General features: G+C 40.6%; 1 protein-coding gene across 1 annotated transcript in view; it reads right to left on the reverse strand.

The window, feature by feature from the left end:
• zcchc7 (zinc finger, CCHC domain containing 7) overlaps positions 1–24,324 on the reverse strand; it is a 365,607-nt gene extending 341,283 nt beyond the window's left edge. The window contains exon 1 of the mRNA XM_028805777.2: positions 24,204–24,324. The gene's annotated coding sequence lies outside the window, so the exon portion shown is untranslated. The remainder of the gene's footprint in view (positions 1–24,203) is intronic.
• Between the last annotated feature and the right edge of the window lie 223 nt (positions 24,325–24,547).

The following is a 24,547-nucleotide window of genomic DNA, read 5'->3' on the forward strand; positions in this document are numbered from 1 at the left end:
TGTTAAGTTACAACCTTATTCCACAATGGATTAAATTCATTTTTTTCCTCAGAATTCTACACACAACACCCCATAATGACAACGTGAAAAAAGTTTATTTGAGATTTTTGCAAATTTATTAAAAATAAAAAAATTGAGAAAGCACAAGTATTCACAGCGTTTGCCAAGAAGCTCAAAATTGAGCTCAGGTGCATCCTGTTTCCCCTGATCATCCTTGAGATGTTTCTGCAGCTTCATTGGAGTCCACCTGTGGTAAATTCAGTTGATTGGACATGATTTGTAAAGGCACACACCTGTCTATATAAGGTCCCACAGTTGACACTACATGTCAGAACACAAACCAAGCATGAAGTCAAAGGAATTGTCTGTAGACCTCCGAGACAGGATTGTCTCGAGGCACAAATCTGGGGAAGGTTACAGAAACATTTCTGCTGCTTTGAAGGTCCCAATGAGCACAGTGGCCTCCATCATCCATAAGTGGAAGAAGTTCAAAACCACCAGGACTCTTCCTAGAGCTGGCCGGCCATCTAAACTGAGCGATGTGTGTCCTGTGGTGGGTTGGCACCCTGCCCGGGATTGGTTCCTGCCCTGTGCCCTGTGTTGGCTGGGATTGGCTCCAGCAGACCCCTGTGACCCTGTGTTCGGATTCAGCAGGTTGGATAATGGATGGATGGATGGATACTTCCATGGACATTTTTCACATCCTTTGGCACTGTCCAGCATTGATCACTTATCGATGCCATTGACTCTGAATATTCAATATTTAATTTCTCCTCGAAAACATGATTACATTTTTTTCTCAGCCACTACTATAGGCTACATGGGATAAGTAATATTTAAAAAAATATTTTTTGTAGGAGTGTCATGGACAGCTAATTCCTGAAGCATTACATATTCTTCATATTGTGTGCGGTGGTTAATTCGTAGATGGTGAAACAAGTTACTTGTCGATCTTTCTTTAACGGCAACATAGTTAGCAGACTGCTGTCTTTTGAGCAACATTCGTCCTTTCAAAACCAAACAACCTCCATGCAAATGAGGAAGGCCCACACTAAATCTAGCAATTAAATCTAATGACATAGATTGCGAGGGTTTTGGTGTCTGTATTTTGTCTCCTGGCACTGCCTGTTCATTCTTTTTAACTAGCTATGCTAGCTTTACTTGTGGTGTGGTGACTACGTATGCCTATACTAGCACACTGCATGCACTCTCAATGCACATGCTCTGTAGTCTGTTTTGCTAGGCTACATGTAGTTTTGCTGCGTTGTATGTGTTTGGAGACAACCATGAGTGAATTTCGCCTAAAACTGGGTGGGAACAACTAGACAGCTCACTGAATATTCCACTTATAAACCAATTTATCGCCTCATGGAGGCACTGCTCAAAGTAGGGGAAGTGATTTTGAACTGCAAACAGCAGAGGTGCCCTCATTAATTTGACCCAACAGAGAGTAAGCTACTGACTACTGAACTGCTATATTTATGAAAATGTGAACTGAAAAATATGAATGCAACATAAACGATGTGTTGAACAAAAAGGTCTTCCGTTAAGAGAGCTGATAATGAAGACCCACAGGAGATGCAGATTTCAGTACTCAACACAACCGAATCAACAAATCTGGCTAACAGCATTAGTAGAAGGACAAAGGGGGCTGCACAGCATACTGTCTCACAGAATGGCTAAGCGAATAATTATAGGAAGTTAAAGATACTGTCTAATTGGAAATGCAAACATGGCATGCCAGAAAAGCTGCAGCATTTTAACTCATCAAGGCATGTCCATAGACCACAATACTTATCTAGACTCTGTTCACTGTTATGACATACATGTATAATGATGCAATAGTGAAAATTGCAGAAAGATATGGTAGCGCTGCTGCCTCGCAGTTAGGAGACCCGGGTTCGCTTCCCGGGTCCACCCTGCGTGGAGTTTGCATGTTCTCCCCGTGTCTGCGTGGGTTTCCTCCGGGCGCTCCGGTTTCCTCCCACAGTCCAAAGACATGCAGGTTAGGTGGATTGGCATTTCTAAATTGGCCCTAGTGTGTGCTTGGTGTGTGGGTGTGTTTGTGTGTGTCCTGCGGTGGGTTGGCACCCTGCCCAGGATTGTTTCCTGCCTTGTGCCCTGTGTTGGCTGGGATTGGCTCCAGCAGACCCCCGTGACCCTGTGTTCGGATTCAGCGGGTTAGAAAATGGATGGATATCATACCAGACAGAAGAACTTCTCAAATGCATGGAACCATGTAGCTGTCTTTTCTGTCACAGTGCTCATTAAAGTGTACAAAATAATAATATGTAAGCTTTAGTAACCTTGTGCTACTGAGCTCCTGAACTGGTAACAACAACTGTAGCTTTTTAGTTTCTCTCAGCATCGTCTTTTGTTCAGTTTCTTTTGCAAGTGATGGGGGCAACTGTTTAGGAAGAAGCCTTTTGGGTGTAGCCATTGCAGGGCAACATTTCACCTCTATTCTCTACAAACGTTTTTACGGGTTATTCTCCAGAAGTGCATGCATGTCTGAGAATCACATCTGGCCTTGTGGGAGTAGGCTACATAACACAGTGAAAGTGCGGACTCTCAAGGCATATTTTTGATTGTTTCTGGCACATATCAGCTCACACATCATTCAAACAACAATTAAGATATAATCATAGACAATACATATACAAATACTCCTAGTTGCAAGTATCTTCAAAGGGCATCCTTAAGGATGAAAATGCCCTATTATCCCAAGAGCTTGTTTCCTTGGTCACTCAGTGTTTAGTAAAGTTCTTAAAAATAGGTCAAGGGACTTCATCAGGTCAAATAGGTCATCAGGTATCAACCTACTTGTTAATTTATGTAAGAATCTAGAAATAATGCATGAGAATATTTCCACTTTTAATAAAAGATAAGTTCATTCACTCTTTTGTAATTAGATAAAATTACATCTCTCCTGTAGAATTTATAATGCCGGTAGAGTATATACAGTAATCCCTCGCTATATCGCGCTTCGACTTTCGCGGCTTCACTCTATCGCAGATTTTTTATTTAAGCATATCTAAATATATAATGCGGATTTTTCGCTGCTTCGCGGGATTCTGCGGACAATGGGTCTTTTTACTTCTGGTACATGCTTCCTCAGTTGGTTTGCCCAGTTGATTTCATACAAGGGACGCTATTGGCGGATGGCTGGGAAGCTACCCAATCAGAGCACGCAGTTAAGTTCCTGTGTGCTGATTGGCTCAGCGACGTAGCACAGAATTCGATTCCGCTGCGTTAACCAGGAAGTCTCGTCTCGCTCATTCAGCATCAATGTGCTCCTGCTACTGCTTCAGGGGCCGTGCCCAAGCACCAACGGAAGATACTAACGATTTCCGAAAAGGTAAAAGTTTTGGATATGTTGAAGGAAGGGAACAGCTACACCGCTGCAGGACGCCATTACGGCATCAATGAGTCCACGATTCTTTTTTATTTAAAAAGGAGGCAAAGTATATAAGATCTATGGCTGCAGTGTCCTTACGAGTTGTAAGTGGATGTAATAAGGCAGTAGTCTGGATGGAATCTGCTTTAGGGATCTGGATTGAAGAGTGCCGGAAGAAGAACAATGGCGGTGCTACACAGTCGCCTGAAGAGGCTCCTTTAGAAGAGCTGTAACGCTGTCCTTTGTTGTGCAGTAAAATTAAACTCATCGTTATCGGACAAGTCGTAGTGTCATTGTTGGTGAGTAACATAATTAATTTTCTAAGTACAGTACTTATTACATGTACATAGTTTAGTATCACTGTACATACATTTTACTGTATACAATTTTTCTTGCATTGTACGTATTTATTGCTGGTGGCCTGTCTGTCGTAATGGCTGTAACATATGTGATATCGGAGATGCTCGATATCTTTAAAATAATATTTAGGTTTTACTGTATATAAACAATGTGTTTACATACATAATTTCAATGAATCTTACCTAATATCTAAGAGAATACAAAGGCTTTATGCTGTATAATTGTGCGGGAAATGTTTATAAGAGTGTGGGAGACTTTATAAGGGCTTAAAATATATCAAAATAACCATATGAACATATGGTTTTTACTTCGCGGATTTTCACCTTTCACGGGGGGTTCTGGAATGCAACCCCCGCAATTGAGGAGGGATTACTGTACCACAGAACATATAAATGGTTTGTTGGAAGATGATGTCCCAGCACCAACATAGTGACTTCTTTTTAATTTACCCTAAGTTCTTGTCAATAAGCCGCGGCTTATCTAAGGAAAAAAGTTGTGAAAATGAAAAAATAGAATATCGGCTTATACATAAGTCCGGCTTATACATCCATCGCGGGGGTTGCGTTCCAGAGTCACCCGCGAAATAAGAATATCCGCGAAGTAGAAACCATATGTTTATATGGTTATTTTTATATTGTCATGCTTGGGTCACAGATTTGCGCAGAAACACAGGAGGTTGTAGAGAGACGGGAACGTTATTCAAACACTGCAAACAAACATTTGTCTCTTTTTCAAAAGTTTAAACTGTGCTCCATGACAAGACAGAGATGACAGTTCCGTCTCACAATTAAAAGAATGCAAACATATCTTCCTCTTCAAAGCAGTGAAGCAAACAAATCAATATGTCTGTTTGGCTTTTAAGTATGCGAAGCACCGCGGCACAAAGCTGTTGAAGGAGGCAGCTCACACCCCCTCCGTCAGGAGCAGACAAAGAGGGAGAGTTTGTTTTTCAGTCAAAAATCAATACGTGCCCTTCGAGCTTTTAAGTATGCGAAGCACTGTGCAGCATGTCTTTTCAGGAATCAGCTTTACAAAAGATAGCAACGTGAAGATAATCTTTCAGCATTTTTAGACGAGCGTCCGTATCGTCTAGGTGTGCAAACAGCCCCCCTGCTCAATCCCCATACGTCAGGATCACAGATAGTCAGCGCAAGAGAGAGAGAACAGTAAGCCGGGTAGCTTCTCAGCCATCTGCCAATAGCGTCCCTTGTATGAAATCAACTGGGCAAACCAACTGAGGAAGCATGTACCAGAAATTAAAAGACCCATTGTCCGCAGAAATCCGCGATATATATTTAAATATGCTTACATATAAAATCACAATTTAAATGCCCGCTACGCGCTCGTGTTGACTCGGCGACGCCCAGAGCAGAAAGAACGCGCTCCGGCCGCTCCAACCGCGCCACGCGGGGAGTGAGAGAGACGGCAATATCTCACACTCTCTCCCCCCTTAAAGAAATTAAATGGGCGCGAGTGAGACCACTGACCTCCCTCCCTTCTATTAGTTATAGGTTATAGTACGTTCGGCTTATCCATGAGTCCGGCTTATCTATGATACGATTTTATTTTAAAAATTCGTATGATTTTTGGTCTCCGGCTAATACATGAGTCCGGCTTATAGACAAGAACTTAGGGTACCTTTTTTTGGACACATCATAGAGTTTCTTGAGAAGCTCCAAGGCAGTCCAGCAGTTGATACAGATCTCACAAATACTGGATGAAGGGATAAAACACAAATTACCCAGGGTCATCCAAGGTGATCCTGGATCTGAACGTCAGGTAAATACAACACTTTTAGATGCCAATGTACTTGCTTTTAATCAAAACATACTGTGCATATGTAAATATCACAGAAGCAATATTTGAGATTTTTATGGCTGATTCTAATTGAAGATTTCCTTAATAGAGAATTAACTGGAGGCTAACTTCAGATCATTCCAGATTCTGGAATGTCACATGGATAATTCAAACTAAGCCAATAATCAAAACATATTTTGGGAAAACAGAAGACTGAGAACTCCTTAGAAATCAACTAAATCAATAATGACAGGTTTCACTGACCAAGATTCTAAATATCCATCAGTACATTTTAAAAACCTGATTATTCACAGAAACCTGCTTTTTTAAAATGCTATGTAAAGCAATAGTCCAGTTAGAAAACCAGTTTATTGGTCTCTAAGTAATCTTGTCAACAGACATAGATTTCTCCAAAAGTAAAACAATTATATGTAGATGTAAACCCTTAGCTAGGTTACTGTTAAGAATTTTTAGCCTGTGCATGTCCATTGCACTTTGTTCAACTGCTTAGCTTCGCACATGAATTCAGAAGCTATGAGTGGAAGCATCCACAAGATACATTTCCGGAGGCAAATACTTGGGGGATCGCATTACTGGTTGAAATAATCTGTCTCAATATTTCAGAAATTGTTAAATTTATTTCCATGAGCTGAACATATAGTGCTAAACTTAGCAGCATAATCTAAGGAGCAGTGTTACTCTGGGCTGTGGATTCAGAAGCAATTATTCTGTTACTGGAGTCGTGTCAGGGTCAGTAAAAGTCTACTGACTCAGACCAAATGCTAATTGTAATACAATGTGTTAAATTTTCCAATTTCACATATACTAATTCATTTCTTTTTTTTTTTTTTTAATTTTATTGATTTTATTGAAATCACACAACATTCCATATGAATAGATCAATTTTACAAGAATATGACTGAAAACAAATCAACCCCCACCCCTGAGAAAGAGAGCATGGGCAGCAGAATAAAACATAAACCTAGTAAAAATAAGTAAATAGATAAATTAATAAGTGAAAATAGATAAATGAAGAAGAAAAAGAAAAAAAAAAAGAATAGGGAGAGAATCTGCTTCCTCAGTGCTTTATAAGATTATTCTAAAATGTTAATGATTAGATCCTGCCAGGTTTTGAAAAATTTCTGCACAGATCCATCCTATAAGTGAGAATTTTATTTTTTCCAATTTCAAATAATATATAACATCAGTTACCCACTGACTTAAAAGGGGAGAGTTAGGATTCTTCCAGTTGAGCAAGATAAGTCTGCGTGCCAATAGTGTAGTAAAGGCAATCACAGTTTGTTTGTCCTTCTCCACTTTAAGACCATCTGGAAGTACACCAAACACAGCTGTTAGTAGATTAGGAGGGATTGTGACACCAAGGCTGTCTGAAAGGCATTTAAAAATTTTGGTCCAAAATGATGTTAATAAGAAGTGGCCGGGGAGAGGGAAGTCTGGGCATCTCTGCTCAAGCTGCTGCCCCCGCGACCCGACCTCGGATAAGCGGGAGACAATGGATGGATGGATGGATGATGTTAATATGGTGCAGGCCCAAAACATGTGACCCAGTGGGGCTGGAACTTGATTGCAGCGTTCGCAGGTTGGATCTTGCCCTGGAAACATTTTGGACAATTTTAAGCGAGACAGATGTGCTTGATATATAACTAGTCATTTAGCCCGTTACAATAACGGGCTCTAGAACAGTAGTGCATAAACATTAGTAGGAACAGTCTATATTAAATGGCAAAGGACAGTCTATTTTCTGTTACAGTAATACTGGCTTGTATGTGGCTGTAATATGCATCACTGTATTGTGTGCCTTTAATTTTCTCTCATAGTAATACGTCTCTCCAGCAAGTATTTTAATCTGTGCTGGCGTGCAGCTGATTATTGTATGTATGGTGTCTCCCAGCAACAGATTTTTTGTGCGCGAAAATAAATCTACTTTTAAAAGTCATCCTATTGTAATATCATGAAAATTTGTATATTTAGGAAAACACTTTACACTTCACCAGGCCAAGTTTGTTAATAGCAAATCTGACATCCTCAGAGTGAACACTTGCACAACAACAAACACTAATACCACCTCTTTGGGGAAGCTGGTCTCCGCGTCTCAGTAGCTGAATGGATTTTTCGTGCGTTATGTTTTAGGTCTTACCTCATTTACCGAAATCCGATTAGATCGGCCGCACAATTTTTATAGGTCCCGCCCTCTCTGTCTTGTGTGACGCGTCAGGCGGCCTTTGAAGCATTGCACCGTGCCCCGCGCATGCGCACTTCACCAGAAGACACACGCACACGGACACATGGACGCACACAGGGATTTTATTAAAGAGGACTTTGACTTGAATAATTGTATGCTTTGCGCATATGGAGCGCGAGTGAATTCTCTGCATTGCTACCTTCCACTCCTTTTCTGATATATGTTAAGGGAGAGATCCTTTTCCCATTGTCCTCTTGGATCTTTGAAAGGGAGGGACTGTAAAATGGTTTTATATATTGCAGAGATGCTGTCTAAGTCCTTGAAACTGATGAATATATTTTCCAGCGTAGAGGGAGGTGGGAGGTGAGGAAAATTGGGCAGGTTCTGTTTAACAGTTTCTAATTTGAAGATAGTGAAAGAAATGTGTTGCTGGAAAGTTAAATTTAGAATGTAATTGTTCGTAGGATGCAAAGACGTTGTCTATATAAAGATCTCTAAGTGATTTAATCCCAAATGTTTTCCAGACATTAAAAACTGCATGTTTGTGAGGGTTGAAAAAGGTGGTTCTCGTGCAGAGGTGCCACCGATAAAAGATTCTCTATCTTAAAATGCTTCCTATATTGGTTCCATATTCTGGTTGAGTGAAGCACAATTGGGTTATTAGTATATTGGCGATAATTTACATTTACTGGGGCACAAAGAATATAAAGAGGAACTGCAGGATTCCATTTCTATTGCAGACCAAGCCTGCATATTTTCATCTATTTGTGTCAATGTCCAGGTTTTAATATGTTGTATGTTTGCTGCCCAGTAGTAAAATTGACACATATACTAATTCAAATAAGCTATTGGTTCAAAAGTTTGGGGACACCCAGGAATTTTCGTGTTTTGATAGAAATTCATACCTTTTTTATCCTGATTCCATTAAATTGATTTAAAAATATAGCCAAGGCATTACTGGTGTGTATAAAGGTACATATTGCTTGACATAACTGAGTTTTAATTTATTATTCACCTATGGCTGCAAAACCCCATTTTTCAGTGTCCTTCAATGTCCTACTTGTAAATTCCCTTAGCTGATCCTTAAGTAGTCATGTGTTCATACTAGTTGGTTATTAGAGAAACCTTTCTAATTGCATTAGCACAGCTAAAACCTGTTATTCTGTTCACTTGTGTTACAGGGTATTGCCATTCCTAAAGTTATGTTCTGGGTTCAAAAATAGCCAAAATGAAACAGCTTTTTCAAGAAACATGTCAGTCTATTTTTTTGTGTAGAATGAAAGTTATTCCATATGAGATTGCCAAGAAACTGAAAGTTTCACAAATGTCTACACAATGAGAATGTGCAAATATCACATACTTATTTTTGATTTACACAGGTTTTTATTAAGTATTTGTACAAGTTTTTTTTCATTAAGCAAGACTTTTAATAAGTATGTTTTTATTTTATAATATTTTATAAAACATGCCTATGACTTGTTTACACAGTAAAACTTTTATTAAGTAATGCATCCTTTATTTAACTTGTTATTAAGTAAGACCTTTGTTAAGTATGACCCAAGGACAATCTGTTGGTTTGATCTGACAGATGGGCTTCTGGGCACAAGAGTAGTGGTACCGAAGAGTGTGGAATGACTATATTACGTAATTGTGTGGAATGGTTTTTAATTTTAGGTTTCTCCATTAATGTTAAAAGGCATTTACTGTACTGATTTACTGTATTGATTTGAATTGTAAAAGAAGAAAACCTTTACATTCTTTTGGATTTAGGGATGGCTTAGTGAATTCAGTTTTAGTAGTTATGTCTTATTTAAGCAGTTTAGTTTAATTTGCTGGTGTATAGAACTGCATGAAAGCAGAACAGATTGCTGGATGGAATCATATTAAGTGAATATTAATAAAATGAAAAATGTGTTCCTAGCAAGATGCTGGAAGTCTTGTACTTTAAAGTTCATCTGTTAGTTAAGGAGTGCTCATAACTGTCAAAACATGTTTCAATAGTTAATCAATAAACAGAATTATACTGCTTCAGTCTTCACAGGTTACATCTGAACAGATAACGACACAAGGAATGAAGTGGCCCAGAATAAGCAATCAGATTTGGAACAGCCAATTTTCATTAAAAGGAACAGAAATCAGAACCAGTCAGGTGAAACATGATCAATGTAACTCTAATTTACAGTGGATAAAAAAAAAAACTATTTAGACCCCTTAACTTTTTAACATTTTATGTTGTTGCAGCCTTGCACTTAAATCATTGAAATAGTTTTTCCACTCATCAAGTAACACCTAATAACAGCTGACAAATGACAAAAATAAAACAGGACTTTAGAAATAAAAAATAAATTAGCAACTGAAATAATACATTGATAAAAGTACTCAGGCTCTTTGCTGTGACACTTAAAATCTGGCTCAAAGACACCCCATTCTATAGATCATTATTGATATGTTCTTACACGTGTGCAGTTCACCTATGGTCAACTCAATTAAATTAACATGAATAGAAAAGGCAAACGCCTGTCTGTAGATACTCTTACAATGTCAAAACATATCAGAGCAAAAAAATAAATAAACCATGGGGTTGAAGAAAATGCCTGTAGACCTTAGAGACAGGATTGTATCAAGTCACATATCAGCCGAAGGCTACAAAAAAAATTCCTGCAGCATTGAAGGTTCTGAAGAGCACAGTTGCCTCAATAATTTTTAAATGAATGAAATTAGGAACAACCACAAATCCTCCTATCGCTGGACACTCAGCCACACTGAGCAATGATGGGAAAAGGGCCATAGTATGAGAAATGATAAATAACCCAAAAATCAATCTGGCAGAGCTCCAAAGAGCCTATGTGGAGATAAGAGAAACTTCCAGAAGGACAACAGTAATAGCAACACTCTGGGCTTTATAGCAGAGTGGCTAGACAGACAGAGTGGCCTCTCCTCAGTAAAAGACGCATGTAGCCTGCTTGCAGTTGGCAAAAAGGCACCAAAAGGATTCTCAGAATGTAAGAGACAAGATTCTTAATCTGATAAAACTAAGATTACGCTGGTAAGTCATCTGCTACATGACATTTGACGCCATGGGAGCTAGCTAATTAGGATGCAGCTGTGTGTTCAAGTGCATCCAAATTCTGTTTAAATTAGGGGATAGATTCCACTTAAGAAATCATATCTGACAGCTCAAAAAAATCTAAATGGAATTATTTAAGGTTCTGACCTAACTATTGTCTTCAGCTTTGACCATTTGAACAAGATTGCGAGTATCACTACTCTTTTCATTTTATTTTTCAAACCTCAGCGACTCACATTTCATGTTTTTTTTCTTGACCACTCATCTCTTGACCAAAAACTCAAAACAGATTCTGACTTTTCTTTAATATTACATATTTACCTACAGAATCTGGCTCTTCAGAGGTCTTACTGTTCCTGGGGCAGAAAAAAAAGCCTCTGATAGAGACAAATGGGGTTACCTATTTACCAGACAGTACAAATTTGGGTTTGACCCCAAAATATCTTTATGGATTAAATTACTTTATGCTACTTCAGAACCTTCACTCTGTATTAATAAAATTTACTTGGACTACTTCAAATTAGAGCACAGAACCAGACAAGGGTGTGTATTATCACTAGTGCTATTTGCAAATCCTGTTACCTATTCATCTACAGCAACAATCAGAGATAAACGGGATCATTGGAGAAGGGCTTACACTGAAAATACTTCATTATGCCAATGATATGGTGCTTTATATCTCACATTTACAATCATCTCTATTATTAATTTTAAATCTTTTAGGTGAATTTATGAAGATAACCCATCCACAGGGGATGCACAAACCACTGTGTTTCTTCGTGCCGGTCCCAAGCCCAGATAAATGGGGAGGGTTACGTCAGGAAGGGCATCCGGTGTAAAATTTTGCCAAATCAATATGCAGACAACAATACAAATTTCCATACCGGATCAATCGAGCCCCAGGTTAACAACGACCGACACAAGTACTGTTAGTCAACAGGGTGCTGGCGGAAATTGGGCTACTGTTGGATGAAGGAGAAGAAGAAGAGAGGGGAGATATGTCCGGAGGCAGGAGGAGAGGAGGACGGTAAAGAGATTGGAACTGAGGGTAGGAACTTTGAATGCTGGCAGTATGACTGGTAAGGGGAGAGAGTTAGCCGATATGATGGAGAGAAGGAAGGTTGATATATTGTGCGTGCAAGAAACTAAATGGAAGGGGAGAAAGGCCAGGTTGATCGGAGGTGGATTCAAATTGTTCTATCATGGTGTGGATAGGAAGAGAAATGGAGTAGGGGTTATTCTGAAGGAACAGTATGTCAAGAGTGTCCTGGAGGTGAAAAGAGTGCCAGACAGAGTAATGATTATTAAGCTGGAAATTGGAGGTGCGATGATGAATGTTGTTAGTGCATATGCCCCGCAAGATGGATGTGCAATAGATGAGAAAGAAGATTTTTGGAGTGAGTTGGATGAAGTGATGAACAGTGTATCCAAGGGACAGAAAGTGGTGATTGGAGCGGATTCCAATGGACATGTTGGTGAAGGGAACAGGGGAGACGAGGAGGTGATAGATAGATAGATAGATAGATAGATAGATAGATAGATAGATAGATAGATAGATAGATAGATAGATAGATAGATAGATAGATAGATAGATAGATAGATAGATAGATAGATAGATAGATAGATAGAGTGGGGCAAAAAAGTATTTAGTCAGCCACCAATTGTGCAAGTTCTCCCACTTAAAAAGATGAGAGAGGCCTGTTATTTTCATCATAGGTATACCTCAACTATGAGAGACAAAATGAGAAAAAAATCCAGAAAATCACATTGTCTGATTTTAAAGAATTTATTTGCAAATTATGATAGAAAATAAGTATTTGGTCACCTACAAACAAACAAGATTTCTGGCTCTCACAGACCTGTAACTTCTTCTGTAAGAGGCTCGTCTGTCCTCCACTCGTTACCTGTATTAATGGCACCTGTTTGAACTCGTTATCAATATAAAAGACACCTGTCCACAACCTCAAACAGTCACACTCCAAACTCCACTATGGCCAAGACCAAAGAGTTGTCAAAGGACCCCAGAAACAAAATTGTAGACCTGCACCAGGCTGGGAAGACTGAATCTGCAATAGGTAAGCAGCTTGGTGTGAAGAAATCAACTGTGGGAGCAATTATTAGAAAATGGAAGACATACAAGACCACTGATAATCTCCCTCGATCTGGGACTCCACGCAAGATCTCACCCCATGGGGTCAAAATGATCACAAGAATGGTGAGCAAAAATCCCAGAACCACACGGGGGTACCTAGTGAATGACCTGCAGAGAGCTGGGACCAAAGTAACAATGGCTACCATCAGTAACACACTACGCCGCCAGGGACTCAAATCCTGCAGTGCCAGACGTGTCCCCCTGCTTAAGCCAGTACATGTGCAGGCCCATCTGAAGTTTGCTAGAGAGCATTTGGATAATCCAGAAGAGGACTGGGAGAATGTCATATGGTCAGATAAAACCAAAATAGAACTTTTTGGTAAAAACTGTACTTGTTGTGTTTGGAGGAGAAAGAATGCTGAGCTGCATCCAAAGAACACCATACCTACTGTAAAACATGGGGGTGGAAACATGCTTTGGGGCTGTTTTTCTGCAAAGGGACCATGATGACTGATCCGTGTAAAGGAAAGAATGAATGGGGCCATGTATCGTCAGATTTTAAGTGAAAACCTCCTTCCATCACCAAGGGCATTGAAGATGAAATGTGGCTGGGTCTTTCAGCATGATAATGATCCCAAACACACTGCCTGGGAAACGAAGGAGTGGCTTCGTAAGAAGCATTTCTAGGTCCTGGAGTGGCCTAGCCAGTCTCCAGATCTCAACCCCATAGAAAATCTTTGGAGGGAGTTGAAAGTCCGTGTTGCCCAGCAACAGCTCCAAAACATCACTGCTCTAGAGGAGATCTGCATGGAGGAATGGGCCAAAATACCAGCAACAGTGTGTGAAAACCTTGTGAAGACTTACAGAAAATGTTTGATCTCTGTCATTGCCAACAAAGGGTATATAACAAAGTATTGAGATGAACTTTTGTTATTGACCAAATACTTTTTTTTCCACCATAATTTGCAAATAAATTCTTCAAAAATCAGACAATGTGATATTCTGGATTTTTTTTTTTCTCATTTTGTCTCTCATAGTTGAGGTATACCTATGATGAAAATTACAGGCCTCTCTCATCTTTTTAAGTGGGAGAACTTGCACAACTGGTGGCTGACTAAATACTTTTTTGCCCCACTGTAGATAGATAGAGTGCATCCGGAAAGTATTCACAGCGCATCACTTTTTCCACATTTTGTTATGTTTCAGCCTTATTCCAAAATGGATTAAATTCATTATTTTCCTCAGAATTCTACATACAACACCCCATAATGACAACGTGAAAAAAGTTTACTTGAGGTTTTTGCAAATTTATTAAAAATAAAAAAAATTGAGAAAGCACATGTACATAAGTATTCACAGCCTTTGCCATGAAGCTCAAAATTGAGCTCAGGTGCATCCTGTTTCCCCTGATCATCCTTGAGATGTTTCTGCAGCTTAATTGGAGTCCACCTGTGGTAAATTCAGTTGATTGGACATGATTTGGAAAGACACACACCTGTCTATATAAGGTCCCACAGTTGACAGTTCATGTCAGAGCACAAACCAAGCATGAAGTCAAAGGAATTGTCTGTAGACCTCCGAGACAGGATTGTCTCGAGGCACAAATCTGGGGAAGGTTACGGAAAAATATCTGCTGCTTTGAAGGTCCCAATGAGCACAGTGGCCTCCATCATCCGTAAGTGGAAGAAGTTTGAAATCACCAGAACTATTCCTAGAACTGGCCGGCCATCTAAATTGAGCGATCGGGGGAGAAGGGCCTTAGTCAGGGAGGTGATCAAGAACCCGATGGTCACTCTGTCAGAGCTCCAGAGGTCCTCTGTGGAGAGAGGAGAACCTTCCAGAAGGACAACCATCTCTGCAGCAATCCACCAATCAGGCCTGTATGGTAGAGTGGCCAGACGGAAGCCACTCCTTAGTAAAAGGCACATGGCAGCCCGCCTGGAGTTTGCCAAAAGGCACCTGAAGGACTCTCAGACCATGAGAAAGAAAATTCTCTGGTCTGATGAGACAAAGATTGAACTCTTTGGTGTGAATGCCAGGCGTCACGTTTGGAGGAAACCAGGCACCGCTCATCACCAGACCAATACCATCCCTACAGTGAAGCATGGTGGTGAGTGGCAGCCTTTTCAGCAGCTCCGTGTATGACTGTATATGTATGTGTACTTTTCTACTTTTATTTTTATTTTTCTATTTTTATTTATTGATCACTCCTACCACTTTATTTTATGTGGATTCCTTCCCTGGACACACTTACTTTTACAACGTGGGCATGGATTTTAACACGCTGAGACTCGCCTATTCAAGTACTCAACTTCGGGCGCTGAGAACAAATGCCAGTGCCGGTGTGGTTCCATATTTACCCGACGAGGTAAGAAGGCGGTATCGTGGCAGCAGAGCCGGCACTAAGCTAAAAAAGAAGCGGCTTGCGAGAAAGTGGCGTTTCAAGCCTTCGGTGCCTTCTGTGATTCTGGGGAATGTAAACTCAATCTCAAATAAGATCGACGACCTGGCTGCGCTGGTGAAAAATGTAAGGACCTACAGAGAATGCAGTTTGTTGTGTTTCTGCGAAACGTGGCTAAATAACACCATCCCAGATGCCAACGTGGAGCTATCCGGGTTTAGCACAGTTAGAGCGGACAGAGATGCAAGTACCTGTGGTAAGCACAAAGGAGGAGGACTCGCTCTCTATGTTAATACACGGTAGTGTCACTCTGGACATGTTAACGTCAAAATCTCCACTTGCTGCAGGGATATCGAACTGTTGGCCGTAAGTTTACGTCCCTACTATTTGCCCAGAGAGTTTGGACATGTCATTGTTGTTATTGTATACATTCCTCCTCGGGCAGACGTGGAATCAGCGAGTGACATCATCCATTCCGCTGTTGCTAAGTTACAAACGCAGCACCCTGAGGCGCTTGTGCTAATCGTTGGAGACTTTAACCATGTGACGCTGGACAAAACATTGCCTGCATTCTCCCAGTATGTGGACTGTAACACCCGGGGAAATAAGACTATTGATTTACTATATGCAAACGTTAAAGACGCATACAGCGCCACCCCGCTGCCTGCGCTTGGGAAAGGAGATCATAACCTGGTTCAGCTTCAGCCTCACTATAAACTAAAAGTTAGAGTCCTACCTGTAGCCACACGATCATTCAGGAAGTGGACCCTGGAGGCTGAGAATACTCTGAGAGAACTTTTTGGAACTACAGACTGGGATATCCTGCAGGGATCTCATAATGAGAACATTGAGGAAGTTGTTGACTGCACTACTGACTACATCAACTTCTGTATGGACATTGTAGTTCCAGTAAGAACAGTACGCTGCTATGCTAACAACAAGCCATGGATTACAAGTGACATCAAGGGCCTTTTGAATCAGAAGAAAAGGGCTTTTAAAGACGGTGATCAGCATGAGCTCAAGCGCGTGCAGAAGGAACTCCGAGTCCAACTCAGGGCGGCGAAGGAGCAGTACAGGAGAAAGCTGGAGCAGAAGTTGCAGAATAACAGCATGAAGGAAGTGTGGGATGGGATGAAGATCATCACTGGCTGCAGCTCGAAGCGGGGTACCACCATTGAGAGAGACGTGAAGAGAGCAAACCAAATGAACAACTTTTTTAACAGGTTTGACCACCCTAACCCACTCTCACTCTCACCTCGGAGTACTGCACCCTCCACACATCCTTCTGCTGATACCAGCATAGGAAAAAACATCCCCACCCATAATAACAACAGCGCAAGTGAGCAGAGAGCTGAGGAGACTTCGTGCCAGCAAAGCAGCGGGTCCAGATGGAGTATCGCCACGACTGCTGAAGGTCTGTGCATCGGAGCTGGGGGGTCCTCTACAGCGCATCTTCAACCTGAGCCTGGAACAGGGGAGAGTCCCGAGGCTTTGGAAAACATCTTGTATCACCCCAGTCCCAAAGGTATCACGTCCTAGTGAGCTGAATGACTTTCGGCCTGTTGCTCTGACATCACATGTGATGAAGACCATGGAGAGGCTGCTGCTTCACCACCTTAGGCCACAGGTTCAACATGCCCTTGACCCTCTGCAGTTTGCATATCAGGAGAAGGTGGGAGCGGAAGATGCCATCATCTATATGCTACACTGATCCCTCTCTCACGTGGACAGAGGCAGTGGTGCTGTAAGAATTATGTTTCTAGACTTCTCTAGCGCCTTCAACACAATCCAACCTCTGCTCCTTAGGGACAAGCTGACAGAGATGGGATTAGATTCATACCTAGTGGCATGGATCGTGGACTATCTTAAAGACAGACCTCAGTATGTGCGTCTTGGGAACTGCACGTCTGACATTGTGGTCAGCAACACAGGAGCGCCACAAGGGACTGTACTTTCTCCGGTCCTGTTCAGCCTATATACATCGGACTTCCAATACAACTCGGAGTCCTGCCATGTGCAAAAGTTCGCTGATGACACTGCTATCGTGGGCTGTATCAGGAATGGGCTGGAGGAGGAGTATAGGGACCTAATCAATGACTTTGTTAAATGGTCCGACTCAAACCACCTACACCTGAACACCAGCAAAACCAAGGAGCTGGTGGTGGATTTTAGGAGGCCCAGACCCCTCATAGACCCAGTGATCATCAAAGGTGACTGTGTGCAGATGGTGCAGACCTATAAATATCTGGGAGTGCAGCTGGATGATAAATTAGACTGGACTGCCAATACTGATGCGCTGTGCAAGAAAGGACAAAGCCGGTTATACTTCCTTAGAAGGCTGGCTTCCTTCAACATCTGCAATAAGATGCTGCAGATGTTCTATCAAACAGTTGTGGCGAGCGCCCTCTTCTACGCAGTGGTGTGCTGGGGAGGCAGCATTAAGAGGAAAGACGCCTCACACCTGGACAAACTGGTGAGGAAGGCAGGCTCTATTGTTGGCATGGAGCTGGACAGTTTAACATCTGTGGCAGAGCGAAGGGCGCTCAGCAGGCTCCTATCAATTATGGAGAATCCAATGCATCCACTAAATAATGTCATCTCCAGACAGAAGAGCAGCTTCAGCGACAGACTGCTGTCACTGTCCTGCTCCACAGACAGATTGAGGAGATCGTTCCTCCCCCAAACTATGCGACTCTTTAATTCCACCAGGGGGGGGTAAACGTTAATATTTAACATTATACATAGTTATTGTCTGTTTTTTTCACCTGTATTATTATCATTCTTTAATTTAATATTATTTATTGTATCAGTATGCTGCTGCTGAAGAATGTGAATTTCCCATCGGGATTAATAAAGTATCTATCTATCTATCTATCTGTTTTTCAGCGGCAGGAACTGGGAGACTAGTCAGGATAAAGGAAAAGATGACTGCAGCAATGTACAGAGACATCCTGGATGAAAACCTGCTCCAGAGCGCTCTTGACCTCAGACTGGGGCGACGGTTCATCTTTCAGCAGGACAACGACCCTAAGCACACAGCCAAGATATCAAAGGAGTGGCTTCACGACAACTCTGTGAATGTCCTTGAGTGGCCCAGCCAGAGCCCAGACTTGAATCCGATTGAACATCTCTGGAGAGATCTTAAAATGGCTGTGCACCGACGCTTCCCATCCAACCTGATGGAGCTTGAGAGGTGCTGCAAAAAGGAATGGGCAAAACTGGCCAAGGATAGGTGTGCCAAACTTGTGGCATCATATTCAAAAAGACTTGAGGCTGTAATTGCTGCCAAAGATGCATCGACAAAGTATTGAGCAAAGGCTGTGAATACTTATGTACATGGGATTTCTCAGTTTTTTTATTTTTAATAAATTTGTAAAAACCTCAAGTAAACTTTTTTCACGTTGTCATTATGGGGTGTTGTGTGTAGAATTCTGAGTAAAAAATGAATTTAATCCATTTTGGAATAAGGCTGTAACATAACAAAATGTGGAAAAAGTGATGCGCTGTGAATACTTTCCGGATGCACTGTAGATAGATAGATAGATAGATAGATAGATAGATAGATACTTTATTAATCTCCAAGGGGAAATTTACATACTCCAGCAACAGCATACTGATAAAAACAATATTAATTAAAGAATGATAACAACACAGTGCAAGTTAAAAAGTGCAAAGTGGAGAGTGCGAGGCAGGTATAACAATAAATAACATTGTATAATGTTACTGTTTACCTCCCCGGGTGGAACTGAGGAGTCACAAAGTGTGGGGGAGGAATGGAGAAGGTCAGAGGATAGTGGATTTTGCCAAAAGGATGGACATGGCGGTGGTGAATACATATTATTAATTAACCAGCAACCTAGTCCTCTACCTAGTCGCTTATTGACTCAGGCACCGCCGAGAGTGTCAGCCTTTTCAGCAGCTCCGTGAACGAATTTATTTTTCTACTTTTATTTTTCTCTTTTTTATTGATCACTCCTATCACTTTATTTTATGTGGATTCGTTCCCTGGACACACTTACTTATAGATAGATAGATAGATAGATAGATAGATAGATAGATAGATAGATAGATAGATAGATAGATAGATAGATAGATAGATAGATAGATAGATAGATAGATGTGAAAGGCACTATATGATAGATAGATAGATAGATAGATAGATAGATAGATAGATAGATAGATAGATGTGAAAGGCACTATATGATAGATAGATAGATAGATAGATAGATAGATAGATAGATAGATAGATAGATAGATAGATAGATAGATAGATAGATAGATAGATTAGACTGGACTGCCAATACTGATGCTCTGTGCAAGAAAGGACAGTGCCGACTATACTTCCTTAGAAGGCTGGCGTCCTTCAACATCTGCAATAAGATGCTGCAGATGTTGTATCAGACGGTTGTGGCGAGCGCCCTCTTCTACGCGGTGGTGTGCTGGGGAGGCAGCATTAAGAACAAGGACGCCTCACGCCTGGACAAACTGGTGAGGAAGGCAGGCTGTATTGTTGGCATGGACCTGGACAGCTTGACATCTGTGGCAGAGCGATGGGCGCTCAGCAGGCTCCTGTCAATTATGGAGAATCCACTGCATCCACTGAACAGTATCATCTCCAGACAGAGGAGCAGCTTCAGCGACAGACTGCTGTCACCGTCCTGCTCCACTGACAGACTGAGGAGATCGTTCCTCCCCCAAACTATGCGACTCTTCAATTCCACCCGGGGGGGTAAACGTTAACATTATACAAAGTTATTGTCTGTTTTTACCTGCATTGTTATCAATCTTTAATTTAATATTGTTTTTTGTATCAGTATGCTGCTGCTGGAGTATGTGAATTTCCCCTTGGGATTAATAAAGTATCTATCTATCTATCTATTTACCAATTACTGAAGATATGGATACAATATTTGACTAAAATATTGGACTCAACTCTGTCACCCCCATAAAACCAAGAGCTATTTCTTTTGTTCACACTTCTTTTTGGTTCATATCGGGACTCCACCAGCTTTAGGCCATGGGTTGGAAACTTGAGCAGCTATCTAATAAGACAGGGCTATCTGTACACAAGAACATGACCGCTAACCATATAGCAAGATACGAAAAAGACCTCTCTACTACTAGAACTACTCAATATGCCAACTTTACTAACAGTGGTGAAAAAAACAATAGGATTTTTTTTCCACAGTAAATAATTACTAAACATGACAAACCATTATAACCTCTCTAATTAAAAGTTGTTGTACATTTTTGAAATTTTTAAGCTCTAACCTGCATGTCTTTGAACTGTGGGTAGACACCAGAGCACCTGGAAGAAACACACATACATAAGGGATAAACCTAAAACAATTACTTTTAAAACAGGGACTAGATTGCTTAGGTATTGTATATCACTTCCATGGATTGTTAGTGTATGATTTTGTAAAGCTGAAAGAAATTCTTGGGATACAGCACAAGAATATGAGGATTTCTGAAGGGATAGTACAGTATGAAAGGTCACTTAGCCACTTGACACATGGTGCTGGATAAGGAAAAATGTAGTTAAAAAAATAACTAATCAACACAGCTAATTTACCTTGCCTTAAGATTTTTTTTAATAATATTTAACTCTACCAACTGACACCTTGCTGAATGTCTACTGTTAATGTCAACCTTTTCATGTGTTCTTGTCTTACGGTTCTCAGTGGTCTAACAAAAACATCTTCACAATTCACGTTGATGGACATTTATCACACAACTTTTATACAATATGATGAGAAGGAAATTGTCTTCACCATGGCATGTTAAACATAATGTAAAATGTTCTTTGCACCACTATAACAGAATTGGATGTATATCATAACAACAAACATGCAATGAGTCACAGAGCAATGGTTCATTTCCAGTGAAACTAAAATATACATACACCACCGGCACAACACTGTATGTATGTGTATGTGTGTGTCCTTCATAACACTCTTAAAATTGTCTCTTCACTGTCCAGAACCACTGGACACAGGAAGGCTGCTCGCGTTATGAAGGGGATGGGGGAAAAGACCTTTTGAGCCCCATCCCCAGAAGAGACAAAACCATCACACTGCCAACGGAGTCAGGCCTATCGGGGATCAGAACTATTGTGGTGCCGAGGCGTCACCCGCTGCACAGCACCACCCGGGTCCCAATTTGAGGCGGCCCATCTGGTAGGTGCATAGAACATTTTGTCTCCCCAGCATGATGATCATCTTCCTCTGCTGTAGGAGGAGCTGCGTAAACTCTGTATTTCAGTGGCAGCACTCTCTGAGGCGTGCAGATCTAGGACTGGCCAGATCTCTGTAGGTGGGCACTCTTTTTATTGGTCTGGTTGCTCTGATGGCTATCATATTCAGGAAGTAGCTGTTGCTGTAGCAGATCAGCTTCTTCCTATGGTGTCCGATGTCACTCCTTTCAACAAGTGTATTATGAGACTCAGATTATGGCACTCTCTGGGTGCCTTGTCTTGTTGTCTCAGTGTACACTCCAACTGTGGTGAGTGATGTCTCGGTGAGGGAGACATTTTATTCGTAACTATGCTTGGTGTTTGATTGGTGCCCACGAGGTGACACTCCTCTGGTCATGGGCGACTTCAAGGCACTGATAGGGCTGGCTATGACGATTGTCTTGGTCCCCATGAGTCTACTGACCGTGGTGAAAGTGGCTCCATGTGGTGGTGGGTCTCTGGTTCATCAAAGAATCCCTCTGTTAGGTTTGTAACATTTCCAAATGATTTATATTTGTTTCATTAGCTGGTAAAATAACTTACTAAAAATAACATATCTGTCCTTTTTTACATTTTTCCCAACTTCAAAGCTTCTTGTGTGATATCAGACTTATCTGTATTACATTGGTCCTCACAGGTGGTGCAGTGGTAGTGCTGCTGCTTTGCAGTAAGGAGACTGTGGAAGATTGTGGGTTCGCTTCCCGGTTCCTCCCTGTGTGGATAGCGCTTTGGGTACTGAGAAAAGCGCTATATAAATGTAATGAATTATCATTATTATTATTGATCCATTATTCAAGAACTTTTGTAAAAACAGCCTTTGTTGTTCTGTTTCCAAAGTATCTTTCATGAGTGATCAAACTTTATTGTCTAGCATCTGAACAAATACAGAATCAAAAAATTAACATAATGAAGTTACATGTAGTCAATTAATTGTATCTGAGACACTGGTTTACACTGCATACCATTCAAATACTGTATATATGATATGCTGTATGTGTTTTCACTACGTTTGTCATGTTAAGGGTTATACTCATGAATATTAGTTTGCCTTCAAAAACCAAATGACTGACACCAATTTAATATCTGTAGGTTCATACTCAGTATGGTGTTTTGTCCGTATTACTTTAACTGTGTGTCTCTGCAATGTGTTTCTAATAACTCGGTATATGTTGCATTACTAAAGAGACGTGCTTTGAAGCATCACAACACATGAACGTAAAGCCTCTGTTTCTTTATCAGGACTGTGTAGGAAATGGTATTAAGTGATTAATTTCAACATCTACAAGTTGAACAATTTCAACGGACATCTCCATAATGGGATAAAAACGGTAATAATGAAAGCCTATGCGTGTGAGCTTTGCCTTTATTTCTTTCATGATAAGCATGTTTCTGATAACCAAGCACTGAAATTCTCCTGCCTCAAACTGAATGCACTTCCAGACAGAACTTCTGCTGATTTTCTTTTTGAGATGTGTTAATGTGGTGTGGCGATTCTTTTTAAGAGGATCAGTTCAAAACTTTTTCAAAATGTGGCAAGAAATCGTTAACATAAACCTAAAATAATCATTCTGGACTTGTGTTTACTGTAATTGCTTTACTTACCGTTTCAAAATATATAAAGAATTTAGGCGGTGCTCTCTGTTTGTATTGTTTTGTATCTTTTTTCTGGCCGAGTGTCAAAGGACTAGGAACAGAAATAGTTTATACTTTGATTGGTCATAAACTATCACCAAGAAATTTCCAGCTTCAACAAAGAGAGTGCTAATGTTGTAGAAGTACAAATGTAAACAAGTGTCATCAGTTCAGTTCCGATGACATAAAAACTGACAGATGTAGACTTCAAAATGTTATTTTCATTAAATTTTTTAGCTTTTCTTATAATATGGCAAAAAATAAAAGTAGCCTTATGGAGAACCTGAACCTGTTTTTTTTTTTCGTCCACCCTAACGTAATGTCTAATAAGGCAAGGATCAGGCCTGCGATTCATGGTATTTTCGACCCATTTGACAGTACTGCTAACCACTGCACTACTGTGCATTCAGAGCAAAATGAAGCTATTAAAAAAGAAAAAAAACGAAAGGGGCTTGCAATCCACAACAAAAAAAAAAATTAAAGTTCGAAACGACCAGCAGCAGACACTGATCCACTTAACAAGGGTGAAGTGGGGCTGTATTGACTCATAGTTTCTACCAATATTACATTCTTCGCTTAAGTTATGCCCATTTCATTATAAGCCTTGCCAGCTACACACAAAACACAAATATAATAGAATTCACATAAATCATAAAATCAAAAACAAAGAATTAATCACACATAGTATTAGAAGAAGTGTCTTAGTTCAGTTTCAATGTAAGAGTAACTACAGCTGCCCGTCACTGCCGGACTGTCCGTATTCAACAGTTGGCTTTACTAAATCTATGCTCTTAGTAATGCCATACACATTGAATCAGTATCGACTTGGAAAAAATAAGTACGCCCCTCGCCATTGTTTAGCAGCTCACGCTGTTGTCCCCACGTGTTTCTCGGGCACTGTACGGCACTAAGCAGTTTCTCCTTTAGGACAGCCACCTGATTGGAATGTAATGGGCACCAAAACCAACACCACATCGACAACGACTAACTTAAAGAAACATTACAACACTTTTACTTACCTATACTAACATCATGTAAGCACAAGTTCAGACACAACTGTGACGCCCGATGTACTTGGCCGACCAACTGCTTACCACGGTGTTCCAAGCCAGCAAAAGATGGCCGACCAAGTCTCTACGCTGTCCTCACAGAGTTTTAACCGAGTGGTGGTTTGAGCTTAGGAATCAAAACGTTTAAAAAGCGTTTAAGTTAAAGTGAGGGAGCAAACTAGGCATCGTATTTTAAAAACATATACTCTTTATACGTTTATAACTTTGTTAATCCCAGCTACCTAGAAAATAACCTTTTTAGTGCTGAACTTAAAGTACTGTTGAATACATGTGTATCTAGAAGTCTTTCAAAA

This window comes from Erpetoichthys calabaricus, chromosome 7 (assembly GCF_900747795.2).
Source record: "Erpetoichthys calabaricus chromosome 7, fErpCal1.3, whole genome shotgun sequence".
NCBI classification, from domain to species: Eukaryota; Metazoa; Chordata; class Cladistia; order Polypteriformes; family Polypteridae; genus Erpetoichthys; species Erpetoichthys calabaricus.